General features: G+C 39.7%; 1 long non-coding RNA gene across 1 annotated transcript; it reads right to left on the bottom strand.

The window, feature by feature from the left end:
* Positions 1-10,832: 10,832 nt before the first annotated feature.
* LOC128512220 (uncharacterized) lies at positions 10,833-13,184 on the bottom strand. The gene is made up of 3 exons (XR_008356267.1): positions 13,119-13,184; positions 12,922-12,999; positions 10,833-10,886 (listed from the first exon to the last, which is right to left on the bottom strand). It is a non-coding gene; the product is annotated as an uncharacterized LOC128512220 (long non-coding RNA).
* Between the last annotated feature and the right edge of the window lie 4,546 nt (positions 13,185-17,730).

Below are 17,730 nucleotides of genomic sequence, written 5' to 3'. Positions count from 1 at the left end.
GGGGTGCCCGGCTGCTGATGCTCTGCTTTTGCGCCTCTCGCCTGGCGAGAATCAGATCTGGTCGAGGCTGGGTGGCTGACGGCCTCGACTCCTGAGCACGGCGTGGGAGAAATTTCCCAAAGGCCTGTTCATACAGCCTAGCCTCTCTGAACCTAGTGGCGACTGTATTAACAGTGTCGCCGAACAGGCCGAAAGGTGAAACAGGAGCATCAAGCAGGAAAGTTCTGTCCTTATCCTTGATGCCTGTTAGATTTAGCCATAGGTGTCTTTCAGCAGTCCCCAAAGAGGCCATAGAATGGTCGATAGCACAGGCTGTCTATTTAGTCGCACGCAGGGATAAATCAGTAGCCTGGCATAATTCAGTGAATGCTTCTTGATTCACCGTGATGCTCGTGCTCAGATCTTTTAGCAGATCAGCCTGATACGCCTGCAAAACTGCCATGTTGTGCAAGGAAGTACCGGCCTGACCTGCTGCTTGAAACACTTTTCCTACAAGGGTAGAAGAAGTTCTATATGGCTTGGAGGGAAGTGTTGGTTTCTTTAATAAAGATGATGCCGCAGAAAAGAGATAGCCCGCAAGCGTCTCTTCTAACCGGGGGCATGGTGTAGCCTCGTGTTTTTGCATCCACGATATTCGAATAAAACGAAGTCGATGAAACAAAAATACGGGAAGAAAAGGGATTCCTCCAAGAACGAGATATTCCTCCAAGACGAATTTATCAAAGAATGGGAGAGAGCGGCGTTGTGGCTCCATCTTCTGGCCACCCGACAGGAATCTGTCATGTAATTTTGAGTGTTTTGCGTGAGCTTGCTCCTGTGGCCAATCAATATGCAGTCATTCGACTCCGCGCGTTATAACTTTAAGCAGCTCCTCATATTCTCTCTCCTTTTTAGAGAAGCGTTCTGAGGAAGCTACTTCCATTTTCACAGAAGCAGGAGAGTGAGTCTCTTCAACGCACCCACGAGAAGCACCGGGGTGCGCTCGTGAAGTAGAAGGTCAAGTAGAGTTCACAGAGTTCGGGATCGGGGGAGAGGGTGAGAGAAAGGAGGGACTCCTTTCTCTCACCCTCTCCCCCGATCCCGAACTCTGTCAGCCTGTGATCCCCATGAGTGCAGTGCGGCTCGTGGCTCCCTAAAGAACACGAGGCGCGCGCGTTGTAGCCTCATGGGAAGAGGATCACAGTGCTCACACTCTCCATTAAGCCCTTCGAGAGCGTGCTTCTCACCCAAACATTCAAAGCAGAAAGTGTGCATATTGCCCTCCGAAAGGAAATTATTGCACGGAGGGGGACATCTAGCTCTAAACTCCACCATTATTGTCTGGTGAGTTTTATAAGCTTTAAATTCTGCTGTTAGATTTTTAGTATGCTTGTGGACACACACACGCGCACAAAGCGGTGAAGAAAAAAGATCTGAGGAATGTTTCCGGTTCACCTGTATTTATAACCTGCAGGTGCGTCTAATCAGGTGACGTCACCCTACCGAGGTTATATAGGCCAAAATTTGGCGTGTTTTATACACACATGCGTTACAACCGGCAACATGAAAAGATTATGAAGTTCCCATAGCGTTTTCACGCAGCCTTGGGTGTAGCCTTGGAAAGGGAAGGAGTGGTTATTTCAGTCAAAGTTGCTCTTCTATCAGCTTGAATCAGTTGGCCCATTTTCCTTTGACCTCTAGCATCAACAAGGCATTTTCGCCCACAGGATGCAACTGCCGCATACTGGATGTTTTTCCTTTTTCACACCATTTTTTATAAACCCTAGAAATGGTTGTGCGTGAAAATCCCATTAACTGAGCAGATTGTGAAATACTCACACCGGTCTGTCCGGCACCAACAACCATGCCACGCTCAAAATTGCTTAAATCACCTTTCTTTTCCATTCTGACATTCAGTTTGGATTTCAGGAAATTGTCTTGACCAGGACCACACCCCTAAATGCATTGAAGCAACTGCCATGTGATTGGTTGATTGGATAATTGCATTCATTAAAAATTTAACAGGTGTTCCTAATATATATAGTATAATAATAATATATATATATAGTGTGTGTGTGTCTAATATATATATATATATATATATATATATATATATATATATATATATATATATAGTCCTGAGCTATAAAAGAAATTGAACTCAAATAACTGTAGGCATTTTCAGTTCCTACAGATATTAGTAGCAACAGAAATGGTTTTATTCCTCGAAGAATATTGCGTTTGTGCAGGCAAAAAAGGGTAAGAAAGCCTTTTAATAATATATAGTAGTTATTCAGTTAACAATTTTTCCACTGACTTTATTTAACATTCTAATTTTGTTGTACTTGTTTCCTAACTCTTTACTGTCTGTACAGCATTCTGGAAAAGAGAACAAGTCGCCTCTGAATAGAATCTGCAAGATGGCGGCGCATGTACTGTACATGCTGCGGCTTCTCTCTCCCCCAACACAACTGTGTTTTCGTGTTTTTTGTCTTGTGAGTCGCAGTGTTTTTGTATATCTTTAACTCGTCTATCTGACTTAAAACACACATACAGTGGAGAGTTTCTGTTAGTTATCGGTAAATCCACAATTTTTAAGTTAAACGCGGCGAACGTGGATGAGCTGCGGGACATCGGTCTGCTCCGGAGGCCTTCGCCATCACGGACCCCCACTTCGGCACCCCGCCCAGTGTGAAAGGAAGCAGAAGAGGGGAAAGCGCGGAGGTATTCGTGCTAGGTTGACGGCTAACCCACACAAGCCGGCTATTCCTACCATCGTACTGGCTAACATACACTCTTTGGACAATAAACTGGACCACATCCAACTTCTTCGCACAACCCTAAGGACTGTAAAAGACTGTTGTGTTTTTGTATTTACTGAAACATGGCTTAACAATAGCATTCCGGATAGCGCCATTTAGCTCGACCGGCTAACACGCTACCGTGCTGCAGAGCTCTCGCTGAGAGCGATAAAACCCATGGCGGCGGACTTTGTGTTTACATCAGTGATGCATGGTGCCGCGATGCAGTGGTGGTCTGTAAGTACTGCTCTTCTCTGGTGGAGGTTATGATCATTAAGTGTCGACCGTTCTTTTTACCGAGGGAATATTCAGCCATTTTAATCGGCGCTGTTTATGTACCCCACAACTCCAATAACAACAGGAGTAAGGCACTAAATTAACTGTACCAGCTCATCAGTGAGCAGCAGACAGCTCACCCAGATGGTTTCTCATTTTGGCTGGGGATTTTAATCGTGCAGATCTAAAAAGCGTGTTGCCAAAAATACAACAGCACATAGACTTTCCCACTTGAGGAAACAATACACTGGACTTTGTTTACACTACTCAGAGAGGAGCTCACAAAGCCCTCCCCCTCCCTCACCTCGGTGCATCAGACTACATCATTGTCATGCTAATGCCTGTGATAGTTGAAGTCACCAGACCAGTCTGCAAACAGATACAAGTGTGGCTGGAAGGGTCTTCTAAAGCACTCCAGGACTGCTTTAGCACCACTGACTAGGATGTATTTAAGCAGGCTGCCACTCACAACAACTTCACAGACCTACAGGACTACACAGAGACTGTCACTGCCTACATCAACAAGTGCATTGATGATGTAACGGTAACAAAGACCATCACTGTCCAAGCGAACCAGAAACCGTGGCTGACAGGGGAGGTCTACAGACTACTGAAGGTTCGGAATGCTGCCTTTAAATCTGGAGATGCAGTGGCCCTGAGGACAGCTAGGGCCAACCTGTCTCGCAGCATCAAACAGGCAAAGAGACAGTACTCCAAGAGAGTTGCCTATCGCTTCAGCAACAGCAGAGACACACAGAGTCTGTGGCACGAGATACAGACCCTCACCAATTACAAGCCCCCACAGCGGACATGTGACAGCTCTATCTCTCTGCTGAATGAGCTGAATGCATTCTTTGCCCGTTTTGACACATTTACAACAGCACCACGACACAGAAACACCCACCTCAGCCCGGCGACCAGGAGATGACGCTTTCCCCAGACAGGGTGAGAAGATCCTTCTGCAGGATTAATGCACGCCAGGCCCCGGGTCCTAACAACATTCCTGGCCGATTATTGAGAGACTGTGCAGGCAAACTCACGGATGTCTTTACAGACATTTTTAACATCTCTCTGAGGCAGGCTGTTATCCCCACATGCTTTAAAACCACCACCATAATCCCAGTACCTAAGAAAACATCTTCCTCCTGTTTCAACGACTTCAGCTTAGCGTTCAACACAATCATCCCACAACAGCTCACTCATAAACTGATTCAGCTGGGGATCAGCACCCCACTGTGCAACTGGCTGCTGGACTTCCTGACTGGCAGACCTCAGGCGGTGCGGGTCGCCAATAACACTTCCAGCACCATTATGCTAAGCACTGGGGCTCCCTAAGGATGTGTGCTGAACCCCCTCCTCTTCACGCTATTGACCCACGATTGCATACCATCAAACAACTCCAACCTCTTTATCAAGTTTGCGGACGACACGACTGTGGTGGGTCTCATTAGCAACAATGATGAGACTAACTTCAGGAGTGAGGTGAGCTGCCTGGCCAGGTGGTGCACGGACAACAATCTCTCCCTTAACGTGGAAAAGACAAAGATGATTGTGGTCGATTACAGGAGAACATACACCCAACACTCTCCGCTGTCCATCAATGGTGTGATCATGGAGAGGGTAAGGAGCACCAAGTTCCTGGGTGTGCACATTACGGAAGATCTCTCCTGGTCCACCAACACTGCAGCACTGGCCAAGAAAGCACAACAGCATCTCTACTTTCTCCGAAAGCTGAGAAGAACCAGAGCCCTGACACCCATCATGCGCACCTTCTACAGAGGCACCATTGAGACCAGCTGCATCACTGTGTGGTTCGGCGCCTGCAACACCCGCCTCACACGAAAAGCTCTCAACATCGCCCATGTCCCTTTCCACCCGACTCAGAGCTTCTTTAGTCTGCTACCATCAGGGAGGAGACTAAGGAGTCTCCAAGCCACGACAAGCAGACTGAAAGACAGCTTCATCCATCAGGCGATCAGGAAGCTCAACTCCCTTCTAGCTCTGCCTACCCTGTGCTCTCCGGCCTCTCCCACCATCATACTCTGACTCCTTCATTTCACACACACACGGACACACTAATACAGACACACAGACACATTCAGACACACAACATTCACACAAACTCACACATACACACACTCACACATACACTTAATCACACTCTTGCACCTGTCACTTTGTGCTCCATGCACCATCGGTACTTTCACTACCTCAACCCAGGAAATAACATAAAAAAAAAAAACGATGTACATACCTTGTTCATACTGTATTTATACCCCGTTTTGTTTACTGGTTTATATTGCTCATTATAATTTCACTTGTTACTTTAATCAACTAAAATAAGCACACTTGCACTATTCCTATTGCACTGTTCCGTTTCTCTCCATATCTGCCTTTTGTGATGTTAACTGTCCCTTTTTGCAGGACAGTAACTAAATTACCTCACCTCTGTTGTTTTTTCAAACATGATTTTGTTTTAGTCTATTCGCTGAATACAACGTGACAACCCGCTACAAGGTGAACACCCACAGAATCCCCAGTTACTGTAATCCCTCTTCTCACCTTTTATTCACGATAAGTGTAAAGTTATCAAACCGGTTTCACTGATGGGGGAATTCGCAGAATTAAGGAGTTTAAACAATTTAACAAGACACAGCAGACGTCTCTGCCTAAAATGTATTTCGCCAGCAAAACAATAACATAAATAGAAATAAAATGTTTATTGATACCAATTAAAGCAAACTTGTTGGATTTGATACTTTGAGTGTAATTCATAAATTTACTAAACATATTCAGATTTTGTGAAATAACAAAACCTGTTTTCTTCCTAAACCTTTTTTCCACATCACAATGAACTGAAGCTTAGCACGTCTACATGTCTACTACGTCTTTTTGTTTTAATCTGTAATTTTTAAGTGAAATACATTTTGCGTATATGCTTAAATATTCCTTTTTATTTATGGATGGGTGTATTATGTTTGTATCTGCATTATTGTGAGAGGCGATGACTTTTTGGTGAAATATGCCTGCATTTTATTGATCAACCTTTTAATTAAAAAACTTTCACGTTTTTGTAAAATGTAAGTACGAGCCACGGGTTCCAGTGACGATTTGCCATATACTGTCTGCTATATTCTATATTTAATAAAACTGCATTGAAACAAAATTGTGTATTTTCATTATTTAATATCGCTCCCGGGAACATTGTTGTCCATACATTTTATGTATATGGAAAACATTTAGGCATTTGGCAGACGCTCTTATCCAGAGCGACTTACAAAAAGTGCTTTAATGTTTACATCATTGGATACATACTTACACTTATACTTACATAAAACAGCTAAACCTAAGCACAAACAGAAAGGACGAATAAAGAAATGTACAAAACATTAACACCTTTACCCTAACCTTTATTTTTTAAATGAATAAAGAGTTACCGCATTATGTTTCAAGACATCCTTAATTTACATTTTTCTCCTAATTATATTGTTAGGAGGTGCAGTGTGAAGAGCCGTACCACGAGATGTTTTACTGATTATAAGAGCCCTGACGCAGGGCTTTAGAGAGGGTCAATGAAATAGGAGTTGTGAGAGTGCTTATGACAGACACGGGAAGACCTTTCAATTTGGAGATAGCGTGGAATTATTAATTAAGAAACTTAAAAGGAAACTAAAAGAAAACTGAAAACACAAAATAACCAGAGCTCTGCCGTCTACGCGAGAACGGACGGGATTCTGGAAACTAAAACAATAAACTAAAGATGCTCCTCGGGCTTAAGCCCTTACCGAGGATTTATAAAAAGAGAGAGAGAGTTTGTGCTTTGTGCACTTTAACCCGAGAGCATGCGCTAAATTGATGCGTGTCACTCTCCCTCACTTTCTCTCTCTTGCTCTTAGACAGACAGAGGCTTGGGCTTCGCCTGTGTCTTCTTCAGTGCACTTTGTCTTTGGCCCTGACACCTTTTACCGGTGCGACCTAATGATCACACGAAGTGTTGCGGTATCATGACTCTTTATATAAACACGCTGCCAGGTGCGGCTCATTCAGGCTGATTGACGGCGGCATTGCCTTGCAACCGCGTGTATAAATGTCCATGCCTTTGCCTGATTAGAACAGTTTATGCGCTGCTCTGCCCCTCGCGCGAGCCGCATCGTTACATATATGTCAACTTAACATACACTTATCAACTTATCATGAATAATAAAGCTTTATATCCTCAGGAGGGGTCATTACATTGTTTTAGTGATAATTTCACGGAAGCAAGTTTAGAACTAAATTGCTTCTCCTGCTCAATCTAAAGCACTGTCACACCAAACTAACATTCGAGAAGCTCAGAAGCTTTAAATAGAATTAACAAACTAATCAATTTTGTCAAAACGTTATAAAATTAAGTAGAGCTTTCGTTTTTGTTAGTTAGTTTATTCGTTTATTTAGTACGAAGCCCCTAGATGGACAAAGGAGGGGAAAAAACAGCATAAAAAGTCAAAAGATTTGGGTTATACAGTGATGCAAAACATAACTTTTTTTTTTCTGCAGTTTTTCTCTCTTCCTTTGTCCCCTTAGAGACTCTGTAGTAGGTTTTCTCAGTTGAATATGAAAAAAAATATTGCTGATTATCAACGCGGTAATGAATGGCGCATTGTCCAAGTGCAAGTTGATCTTGTAGATAAACTATTTGCTTTGGGTGTGTCAGCAACAGCTTTCCATTCAAAACAATAGGCGGTCAAATGACCGGTGAACTGCGTTAAAAGTAGGTGACACTGGCGCGGCGCTTCTAGTGTAAACATGAATATACAATGTAAAGCATACCAATCCACTTAACAAAATCTTGACAAAATCTGTGCCCCTTTCACCACACAAAAACTGTAACTGCGACTAAGGAAATTAATCTTAGTGAAACGTAACAGCGTTGTCTCTGCGCCTTTAAATGGCAAAAGAATCTGGGACCTGATTTTGTCTTAGAGCTGTTTTCCACTGTATTAGACAGTGAACTCTTTTTTGTTGAGGATTTTCCAAAATTAGAATTATTCACCCTCAGAACGATTTTATCCATTTATCCATCAGCCATTTTTTTTTTTATCAATGTGCATTCACACTGAAAATATTGTATATAATTGTAAATATTGGTGCACTGCAGCATCTATTTTTTTGTACAATACACATGAGCTACTTTTGCAATTTGTTTTGCATCTCTAGATTTTTGTAGAACTATGATTCGTTCGTATCTGGAGAAATTCATAACTTAAAGTCAGGAACTACCTGTAAAGAATTTTTTTAGTTGCACAAAAAAACCTTAGTTTACAATACCTCTGACCAGAAGACATGTTGCTACAGATATGCAAATTGTATGCAAGTTTAACTCAACCAAATATACGTGTGTAATGAAATAAAAAAGCAGATATAGTGGCTTGATGTTTTAAAAACTGCACTGGTCATCATAACTACCATAAAGGACACTTCTTCATTTTAAAAACAGTATTTGAAAGAACCGTAAATGTTGCAATAAAGTCTGGTAATGCCAGCATTTCACATATTGCACATGTGTGTATGCATACCATGTTGGATTTTGTTACAGTTGCGAGGTCGGCCGTCCTCTCAGCACAAAACCTTTTAGCTGTGTGACAGTCACCTGCCTTACTCCAGAATAAATAGAACATTTCAGCATGGAGATGCCACATGTCTGAAAGATCACAAAAGATTCCACATGATGTTTTCTCATATACACTTTATGGCCACAAATATGTGGACACCTGATCAGTCACACCTATAAGATCTTTTTCAACGTTCCATTCCAGATTTAGTCCGTTTTGCTGTTATAAGAAGCTCCACTTCTATTTATCATTATAGATAATTGGGATAAGGTTGTTTTTGAAGGTTAGAACAGGCACAGTTTAGTTTGGGTGTTGTGCAAACAACATATTACAGCACAGTTAACATTTTATTAAATACTGCAATGTAGCTGTACTGTACAGATATGACATGACTAATTCCTGAACAAAATTCAGGAATTCAGTAATTTTTCACCTTTCGTTCAAATTAATACTCGTGCCTCTTGCTGCTGATGTCACTTATTTTATTGATTTTTTTTTAACACATAATATTAATAAATCATACTACAATAAATTAAAGAGACAGCTAATACTACAACATTCAAGAAATGCACAAGTACTTTGTGTACAAGAGAAATGAGAAACATGTCAGGGGTAGCTCAGTGGTTAAGGCATCTATCAAATAGAAGGTCTGTGGCTCAAACCCCAGCACCACCAAGTTGTCCTTGTTGGGTCCTTAACCCTCAACTGCTCAGATGTATAATGAGATAAAAATGTAAGTCACTCTGGATAAGGGCGTCTGCCAAATGCCTAAAATGTAAATGTACAGGCACTATGTGCAGAAAGCAGCCATGTTCCTACATTTAATTACATACTTACTAACTAAAAATTATTTTAAGGCTATATTTGCACCATTTGCATCACAACTACTGTACAGTATATAACAACTGTTATCTAACATTAGAGTTTTTCCTGGGCAAAGTTCTTTTACACCAACCTTATCAAATACCATAAACAATATGTTTATGGACCTTACATTGTGCACATGTGCATTATTATTATGCTGAAACTTGTTTGAACCTCTTCCAGTGAGGGGAAATCTAAATCCTGCAGTATACAAAGATGTTTTATATAATCCTGTCCCTCCAACTTTGTGACAGGCTTATAATGATGGAAGGCCCATAATGTTGTAGGGGGTGATGATCAGGTGTTTATATACTTTTGTTCATATAACTAGTTAAAATGTTTTAAGACATTTTAAGATATTTTCATGTAATAGTGACAATAGATTAACATTATGTTAAATAAGATAATTAGAATTGTACCTTGGTTAGACTTCTGGCTGGTCCGTACTTCTTCACGACTTTGTTTAACGTTGTAGTCTACAAAAGAACAAATTACAGTTTTCTACTTACAACCTGAGCCATAATGCAATGCCAATAATGAAACTTCTATGTTTTGTATCTCTATCTGTATTCAAACTTGAAACTAAAGTTGTTAAGTTTTTGATACATTAAGAGTGAATCATGATGGGAACCATGTGCAATAATTGTAAAAGTTATCTTTTACGATATCAGATGAGAATGGTTTCTAAGCTGTGATCTACTGTATGTGTGCTGTATAAAGCAGTGGCTCTGGTAGGAAGTGATGGAGATTCCACATGTCTGAAAGATCACAAAAGAGTCCACATGCTGTTTTCTGATAAGCACTTTTTTTACAAATATGTGGACATCTTATCAGTCACACCTATAAGATCATTTTCAACATTCCATTCCAGATTTAGTCCCTTTTGCTGTTATACGAAGCTCCACTCTTCTGGTAAGGCTTTACAAACGATTTTGAAGCTTGACTATAGGGATATGTGATCATTCTGTCACAAAAGCATTAGTAAGGTCAGGAATTAATGCTGAGATGCTAGAAGGTTGGTGTGCCCATACATACCTGTATGCTCAGTAAGGCTGTGGTCAGGGCCACATAAGAATGAATTTTTGGTTGTCATTTATCATTACAGATAACTGGGATCAGGTTGTTTTTGAAATAGAACAGGATGCTAGAAAGTTAACAATAAATGAAACCTTATAATGATGTGAGGGTGTGATGATCTGGCGGTTATTTACTATTGTCCATATAACATTAAAAATGGTTATACACATTTAACATGTTCATGTACAGTATTAGTGACAATGCATTAACATTATGTTAATTAAGATAATTAGAATTGTACCTGGGGTTGACTTCTGCTTGTTCAGTACTTCTGCATGACTTTGTCTAAAGTGGTAGTCTACAAAAGAATAATTGAAAATGTAATGACAAATGACAAAGTTAAATGCTCCCAAAATCTGTATCTGTATTTGGACTTAAAACTGAAGTGGGTAAGGTTTTCATTTATTAAAAGTGAATATAATGGAAGCCATGTGAAATGAATGTACCATCAGATATGGTTTTGAGCCTGTGGTCTACAATATGTGTGCTGTATAAAGCAGTGGCTCTGGTAGGAAGTGACAAACCAATTAAGTTATATTTGTATATTTGTAAGTGTCACACAAGCCACCACAGGAACATCGTGACATGAGCAGTTTAGAGACCACTTAGAATGAGGGCACCAAACAGGGCAAAAGTTCATAGGACGGCATGCAGCTAGAAGTAAGATTTTAGATCACACTGTAACTTTAGATGGCCTGTTTGTTCTATCTAGTGCAACAGTAAAAGACCTCGTGTGATTATTGATTCCAGCCTTTCATTTAAAGGTCATGTAGACAATATCACCAGGATAGCATTCTTTCACCTTAGAAATATTGCCAATTGATGGAATATATTGTTGCTAAATGATGCAGAAAAACTAGTTCATGCTTTTATCACCTCTAGGTTGGACTATTGTAATGCCCTACTGTCTGGTTGTTCAACTAGGTGCATAAACAAGCTTCAGCTAGTCCAGAATGCAGCAGTTAGAGTCCTCACTAGAACCAGAAGATATGAGCACATCACACCTATCTTATAGGGGATGCAGGCTGCTTATCAGTACCGCGTATTATGAAAACTACAGCTGGGGGCAGAGCTTTTTCTTACAAAGCCCCGAAATTATGGAATAGTCTTCCAAATAGTGTTCGGGACTCAGACACAGTCTCAGTGTTTAAGTCTAGGCTAAAAACCTATTTATTTAATCAAGCATTTTTATAAATAGATTTGCCTTAGGTAAAGGAGCAGATCTGGGGGACTCATGGACGTAGAGTATTATGGTGAACTGGTATGTTTAGATGCTGTCTTCCTCACTCTCAATGATCACTCAGGTTTTAGATGGTGAGGTGATTGTTTGCTTTACATCTCAGGAAGCCCTCATGTCTGTGTTGCCTTATGGCTCTCCCTTTTAGTTATGCTGTTATAGTTAGTCCTGCCGGAGTCTCTGCTTGCACTCTACAGTAAATATACATTCACCTTATATATTATATATATATGTGACTGTGACCATACCTAACTGTTATCTCTCCAAAATGAGCTGCCATTGATCCGGACTCCCTCTGCCCTCTACCAGTCTACCATGAAGACGGTTCTGGCCTTGACTAATGTTGACAGCTGTTTCTCTGAGGACTAGACTTGGCTGCAGTTGCTCGATAGTTCAGGACTGGAATTTCCTACAAGTCTACCAGATCCTCCAATAACTACCTGGACTCCATATTAACATCAATTAATATCAACTGTTATAGCTGTCTGCCACCTAACACACTGTATAAATGCAGATCATTTACTGCTTTCTGTTTCACCCAAATGAGGATGGGTTCCCTTTTGAGTCTGGTTCCTCTCAAGGTTTCTTCCTATTACCATCTCAGGAAGTTTTTCCTTGCCACTGTCGCCCTCAGCTTGCTCATCAGGGACTGTCTGACCATTTTGATTGATACACATTTACATTCCATACAAACTTAAATAATTCTTTTGATTGTGTAAAGCTGCATTGCGACAATGACAATTGTTAAAAGCGCTATACAAATAAAATTTTATTGATTTGAAAAAAAAAAGAATGGCATGGCATGCACTTAATTGAAGGTAAAAAAAACCGGATACATTACACATGGAACATAGGGATAATTTAACCCTATGTTCCGTATTTAAAAGTTAAGAGTTGGAAATACATTATATATGCACATACTATTTAAATCTGCACCTTAAATTTATCCAGTTATGTGTTATTATATTAATTCCAAATATTTCATATAAGGCATTATGAATTAATTTTTAGGAATATATTGACAATCTGCTACCTTACTACAGCCAAAGCATAAAGATACGATAAACACATGACAGATAAATTAAATAACACTCACAATGTATCACAGTGACCAAAAAGATGGTGGTCAGTAAGAAGATAATGATGATGAAAAATAGAACCATCATCTTCTTCCCTATATTTAAAAGGCAAGCAGTAGTAAAACCACAGCAGTAAATGATTATTTATAAAATCTGCCATTTAAAACTAGTTTGTTCAATTATCTGTAAACTCAGCCATCCACCCCTTTCTTACCTGAAGCCTTTCTTGCAGCTACTGTTGGTAATTGTTGCAAAGACTGATATATGTCCTCATTTTTTGATAGCTCCTCTGGATTATCATACACATTTAGTGACCTGGAATGTTTTTGCTGCATTTCCATCATGTAACAATATTAACTTTAATGACCAGTTAATGAGACGAAGGAACCCTAATACTTCAGGCAAGCCTAGAGAATTTTTTACTTTGTGGTGAAGTGTAACCTATGTCAGCACTTTATAGTTCCCGCAAGCACTAGCACAGCACCAATGCAAACCAATGTAAATTTCAGTTTATAGTTTCAGTTCAAGAAAATAAACAGAAGAAAGGTTTTCCATCAGTTTAACACCCTACAGCATAAATCATAAGCATGCATTTACTGAGTGTAATGTATGTGAAAATTCTTGCATGTAATATATACTTAGTCTATTAGCAGCAAAACATTTGAATGGGGCAACATTTGAACATTTGAATGTTCAGAATGGAAAATTGTATTTCCTGAGGACCCTCAGGAGGTAGAGTTGCTGTTGAGATTACAGTACTTTACCAGTGCTGAGGTGTTTGTGGTTCAGGACCACTGTAAGCATGGAGAAGTCTAACAGACTGGTGGTGATCTGTTGGAAAGTCCTTAATCCACTGGCAGGCAGGTTGGGAAGTCCAAGGTGTACAGGTTTGGTGACTAATCTACTTGGGAGAACAGTATTAAAGGCAATGATTGTAAACACATAAGATTTGCATGATAATACCATGACCAGGGCTAGCACACCAGCAGCACAGGTTTGTACAGTATACATTTTACAACAAACTGTTGCTGCCAGTCAGCAGCACCTCAACTAATGAAGTAGTGCTGTTTCATCCCACAGACCTAAGGTTATATAAATAAGCAATGCATACATATTATGCATAGTTATAAATATAACCTCCAAATGCATTAAATGAATATCATTAAACATAGAGGAAAAGTCATTCACTCACGATTAGACATTTTCAAAATTATGAATTAGGAACGATCCATCATGATATTCATATGTTTATTGTTTTAACCTGTACAGAGCACACACATACTCTCACACACTCATTCACACAATGCAGTCAGTTTGGGAATGGCAGTTGTACAGTACTAATCTAAGTCTTTGGACCTTGGGAGGAAACCCTAATACCTAGAGTGAAGCCCACCAAACTTGGGGAGAACATGCAAATTTTCTGAACAAAGACCAGATTGAAGCTGCTAGGGATTACTTGGCAAACTATGCTTTTCTTTAAAATTTAAAAGCAAAGTTTTTATTTAAACTATATATATATATATATATATATATATATATATATATATATATATATATAAAACAGCTGTGTGTTTTCTATTAGCTCTGTATTTGATGTGCTAAAATTTATAGAAACTATAAAAATGTATAGAGCTTGATAATATTTTCTAGTTAACCAATCCAGGCCTAAGCACCTACTGTATGGTGTTGCACACTTTTAGACAGAAGTGACTTTCCAAGATAATTGGTACATTGAATTGATATGTAAGGGGGCAGTTGCCAGTATTGGGCACTTGGTTAAGGCCCTCAACTCTATGCCCATACAAATCACGCCGCTATTACCAGTCTTCCTGATGAGATTGAAGGGCTAAAGGGTAGCTTAGTGGTTATGATGTTAGATTACTGTTCAGAAGGTTTAAACTCCAGCACCACTCAGCTTTCACTGTTGGGACCTTAAGCAAGGCCCTTAACCCTTTATATGTTTGGAGATAAAATGTACGTTGCTTTGGATAAGAGTGTCTGCCAAATGAAAATGATACAGAATTAAAAGAAAACTCAAGTTGCTTAAAAGAACCTTGAAAATTTTTCTGCCATGAAAACTATCAGGAATAAAGAAAACACATTCATAGTATCACATAAATAATGCTTATAATGTATTAAAAAACAGTTCTACATAAGGAAGATATGTTAAAAAATATATTTTTATACTTTTATATACTTTTGTCTTTTTCTTACAGATGAGTTTAAAATCGTTTCCCACCAAGATAAACGAGTTCGAGTTCATCTCTTAATGAGATGTTAAAAAAACTGTTTTCCTTTTTCCAATAAAGGATTTAAAGATCAAATTATACTTATGTGCTACAACTTCAGTTAAATTAAATACAACTCCACAACACCTCATGGATGTAGAGTGCAAACTCGAAGTTTATTAAAAATAACAGCATTTCCTAAATTTCAGTGTCAATTTCTAAAGAAACAATTTATAGTTTTTTTTTTTTTAAGTTTTCTTTCCACAAAACCATGTCTTGCACCAACTTCATTTTTTACATCCTCTCTTGACAAGAAAGTGCAAGCGGTCAGGTTATTGAAATTCCAAGTATTTAGAAAATTTAAGGTAGCATTTAGAGAATCCATTTCTGAATCTTAAAAAAATATTAGTCCTTCATTTTGGACAAATGTGCTAGACTGTAATTATCTATTTTAACGAGTACTCTATTTTGGCCTCCTAGTCTAACTTCCTGTTGCACTACACAATCTACTGCAAGACAGGATGTCACCTATTGTCATTCTTATTTCAGTCATTGTTTATCTTGTCCAGAGTTGCATCTTTAATATATTTACCACTTAAAACCTCTTGCAAAAATTACAGATTTACCAGACTTAGAGGACACAGTGTTTTTTGTTTTGTTTAATTTTGTTAAATAGCTGAATATTATGGCTCCATTAAACATACCACAACATATAGTACAAGTTAAAGAATTGAACACCATTTTGGAATTATTTTCTACATTCCAGAACAATACTGGATTAATATATTGTATGTTATTGTATGTTGTCTTCTGCTGTTGTAGCCCATCCGCTTCAAGGTTGTGCGTGTTGTCGCTTCACAAATGCTTTGCTGCATACCCCGGTTGTAACGAGTAAGAACAACATTTCAGTCAATGTTGTTCTTCTATCAGCTTGAATCAGTCGGCCCATTCTTCTCTGACCTCTAGCATCAACAAGGCATTTTCGCCCACAGGACTGCCGCATACTGGATGTTTTTCCCTTTTTACACCATTCTTTGTAAACCCAAAAAATTGTTGTGCGTGAAAATCCCAGTAACTGAGCAGATTGTGAAATACTCAGAGCGGCCCGTCTGGCACCAACAACCATGCCATGCTCAAAATTGCTTAAATCACCTTTCTCTCCCATTCTGACATTCAGTTTAGAGTTCAGGAGATTGTCTTGACCAGGACCACACCCCTAAATGCTTTGAAGCAACTGCCATGTGATTGGTTGATTAGATAGTTGCATTAATTGATTGTTTGTATATATATATATATATATATATATATATATATATATATATATACACAAGTCTATACAGTAGCATGCAAAAGTATTCGGCCCCCTTGAACTTTTCCACATTTTGTCACATTACAGCCACAAACATAAATCAATTTCTTTGGAATTCCACGTGAAAGACCAATACAAAGTGGGGTACACTTTAGAAGTGGAATGAAAATCATACATGATTCCAAACATTTTTTACAAATAAATAACTGCAAAGTGGGGTGTGCATAATTATTCAGCCCCCTTTGGTCTGAGTGCAGTCAGTTGCCCATAGACATTGCCTGATGAGTGCTAATGACTTAATAGAGTGCACCTGTGTGTAATCCAATGTCAGTACAAATACAGCTGCCCTGTGACGGCCTCAGAGGTTGTCTAAGATAATATTGGTAGCAACAACACCATGAAGTCCAAAGGACACACCAGACAGGTCAGGGATAAGGTTATCGAGAAATTTAAAGCAGGCTTAGGCTACAAAAAGATTTCCAAAGCCTTGAACATCCCACGGAGCACTGTTCAGAAATGGAAGGAGCTTGGCACAACTGTAAACCTACCAAGACAAGGCCGTCCACCTAAACTCACAGGCCGAACAAGGAGAGCGCTGATCAGAAATGCAGCCAAGAGGCCCATGGTGACTCTGGACGAGCTGCAGAGATCTACAGCTCAGGTGGGGGAATTTGTCCATAGGACAACTATTAGTCGTGCACTGCACAAAGTTGACCTTTATGGAAGAGTGGCAAGAAGAAAGCCATTGTTAACAGAAAACCATAAGAAGTCCCGTTTGCAGTTGGCCACAAGCCATATGGGGGACACAGAAAACATGTGTAAGAAGGTGCTCTGGTCAGATGAGACCAAAATGAAATTTTTGGCCAAAATGCAAAACTATGTGTGGCGGAAAACTAACACTGCACATCACTCTGAACACACCATCCCCACTGTCAAATATGGTGGTGGCAGCATCATGCTCTGGGGGTGGCAGCATCATGCTCTCTTCTCTTCAGCAGGGACAGGGAAGCTGGTCAGAGTTGATGGGAAGTTGGATGGAGCCAAATACAGGGCAATCTTGGATGAAAACTGGGGCGGAGGTTCACCTTCCAGCAGGACAACGGCCCTAAACATAAAGCCAGGGAAACAATGGAATGGATATACAAAACATATCCATGTGTTAGAATGGCCCAGTCAAAGTCCAGATCTAAATCCAATCAAGAATCTGTGGCAAGATCTGAAAACTGCTGTTTACAAACGCTGTCCATCTAATCTGACTGAGCTTGAGCTGTTTTACAAAGAAGAATGGG

The sequence above is a fragment of the Clarias gariepinus genome, chromosome 24 (genome assembly GCF_024256425.1).
Source record: "Clarias gariepinus isolate MV-2021 ecotype Netherlands chromosome 24, CGAR_prim_01v2, whole genome shotgun sequence".
NCBI lineage: Eukaryota > Metazoa > Chordata > Actinopteri > Siluriformes > Clariidae > Clarias > Clarias gariepinus.
Note: the sequence above shows the minus strand (reverse complement) of the source record. Positions and strands in the feature narration are given on the sequence as shown.